Raw genomic sequence first — 3,181 nt, forward strand, 5'->3', positions numbered from 1 at the left:
TACGTTGTACCCCGCGTGTGTGGTCCGCGAGGGTAAAGCACAAGCCTTTTTACACACACACTCACGCACACACTGCTCACCTGAACCCTCGTGTGAGTTGTGTGTCGCCAAGTGATTTCACATCATTTCTCGGATCCTCCCACCTTGTGGGTGAAACGACCGATTTACCGTACTTATACGTACCTATATATAATAATTTCTACCTATACCACATATATATATATATCTATATATGGGTACTGCACGCCAACCCACAGTTTTACCGCATTATTATTAATACATAGGTACCCTCTCATCGCGTCTTTGCCTATATATTATAGGCATATATACATATAATTTTTTTTTTACTCTTAATTTTCTTCTACTATGATACTATTGTGTACCGAATAATATAATAATATTATACTCGTCTGATATCCACTGTTGCAGTCCCTCTACCGTCCGTCCGTTCGCAGTGAGGGTCATAAATATTCGTCAACGTTAGACCCGGGCGAGCAGACGCGACATAATACATATATTTCAAAAATAAACCATAAAATTTGAATAAACGAAAAAGAAGAAACCGGAAGATAACGTACATAAAATATACTGCACCATGTGCACTGTACCTACAATTACAAACACTCCTATTTCGTACACGATTTACTATACGAAAAGGTACATATATATATATATATATATATATATATATATATATATATATACTAATGGGACGCGTACCTACACATATAGTTATAAAAAGTATGTAAGTGTGTATGCGTAGAGCGTACTATATACCTACATCATGTCGGCTGCAGTATATATATATAATATATATAGGCATCATATTATATACATTATACATACAAATATAATAAACGCATATAATATAAATTATAACATATAAATATATAGTATATTACAACGGGAGTTTGAATGAAATAAAAAACGGTATCAACTATATGATATACATATATACCTGTCCATGTGTGAGTGTGTGTATATATGGAATACGTAATTGATTGAGTCGCCACACCTGTAGCCGAGGAGACTGCACCGGCGCGTTCAGGGATCGGTCTTTCGACATTATATTATCATTATTATTATCATATACTAAAACATGTTTGGCCGGTCACTGTATTATAATATATATTTTTTTCCATATCTTAAGCGTCGCATATATTACCTATACCTATACAATAATAATAATATGATACATCACGAGTGTAATAAGTATAGAATTATTATAAACGATCTTAGTGAGCATATTAATATCATTATTGAGTACTATTTTAATTCATACAATTTTGCTGTACGCGGTTACATGCTGCGATTATTTTTTTTATTTATTGGTTGAGCATCAATTACAAAGGTTATTTGCTTTAAAAAAAGTATTAAAAATTTACATTACATTATAAGTTATTGTACAATAAAATTTTTTTTTTTATATAAAATTTTGTTTTGATAGTTTGGAAATAGACTAATCGCTTCGTACAGGTTGTCAGGAATGTTGAAGTCTTTCTTAGCTTCGTTGAAGATTGGGCATGCAGTAGAATATTATATTTTTGACTGCGATTATTATACTGTACTTTATGTGCGCTTTTAAAAAATGAATAAACAATAATATAATATATGGTTTTATTGAATAATGAATACGCGTATATTGTGGTGGATTTTGTACTGATTTTTTTTATAACGATTCGAAATATTGGGTATAAGAGCTATGTATTATAACTAAAGACCGGATTTAATTGCATTAAAAACCCTCAAAAATTGCATAGTAAAATTGTATAATTTCACCAAAATCACATAAAAATTGCAAAATAAATTGCGCTATAAAAATGCAAGTTGTGTTTATATATTTATAAATATTAATATTACATTTTTGAATTAAAATTGATGATTAAATTCATTTCTAAATTATTTTCTTTAAAATTAAATCTTCCATTAGGTACTTAAAATATGTTTGTACAACGAGAAACTACGTTCTACGTCAACACTCGTTATTGGTGCATATTTAAAACAATTTAATAAAGTAGGCGTTATATCTTATATCTAAATATTATCATTTGCTTTACCTGACATGACTTCAAAGTAACACTTTTAAGTTTTATACCCTTCATTTTTTTTCAATTACATACATACATTTTTCCTTAATTTTTTTCCCATTTGGACCAGGAATATTTGTTAAAATATCTTCAATTTTTCTAAAAATATCCATATTTTTCAGTAGTTCACAATTAGATTCTTCCAAATTTTTTAGATTCATGGATAACTCGGATAAGTGTAATTTTATGAATGCTAAACCACATTTGACTGCATTATCTTTTATAAGGTGTTTCAGCTTTTCGACACTTAAAGCATCGTATGTTAAACTTTCAATCACGTTTTTAAACTTTTCAAAATTATTTGCATAAAAAAGTGCAACGTTTAATCAGGTAAACACACACGAATCGTTGAACTATACAATTACAACCATATATATTATACCTATATATAGGCGCTTATCGCTTTCGTGCAGTAATTTGAGCTAGAAAATTCCAGACGAGCGATAAACAACATAGATAATAATACACCTTTATACTTCTAAGAAATATTGATTTGTACATTTGATTACGTGAAGTATACAAAATTGCAAAAATTTGCAAAAACATTAAAAATGTAAATAAATTGCAACAGAAAGACAGTAATTAATACAAATCGTGTACCTAACATATTTGATCAGATTTGATTTAAACAAAAAAAGTTGTAATATCAATTAAATCCGGTCTTTAATAAATTATAACTATACTTATATTTACAGGGTTTATTTAATAAATTTCATTGATGTGAAATTATATCTTTATAGCGACTAAGTGACGTTTTGGTCTACCGACTTTCAGTATCAAATGTTCACGTTTTAGAAAACAGAATATGTTTTTATGAAAAACAAGATTACCTAATTAATAATATGAAAATAAATAAAATATAAGAAAACAAATTACCACATATATTTTATAAATCTACAAATTATGAAAATTGAATCAATTATGATTTTTTAAATATCTAATTGATAGATGTTAGAGCATAATTTTGAAACGATTAACTGCACGTCTGCACTACTGCATAAGTACATACCTATAGGTACTTTAATAAAAGTAAAATACGCGAAATACGATGAAAATTGATGCTTATAGAATCGTAACATCGGCCAAGCGTTTTA

General features: G+C 28.6%; 1 pseudogene; it reads right to left on the bottom strand.

The window, feature by feature from the left end:
• Window positions 1-1,856: 1,856 nt before the first annotated feature.
• On the bottom strand, window positions 1,857-2,407 carry LOC149057665 (uncharacterized; annotated as a pseudogene).
• Window positions 2,408-3,181: the final 774 nt, after the last annotated feature.

This window comes from Diuraphis noxia, unplaced genomic scaffold, assembly GCF_037042655.1.
Source record: "Diuraphis noxia isolate RWA-SAM2 unplaced genomic scaffold, SU_Dnox_SAM2 contig0003, whole genome shotgun sequence".
Lineage (NCBI taxonomy): Eukaryota > Metazoa > Arthropoda > Insecta > Hemiptera > Aphididae > Diuraphis > Diuraphis noxia.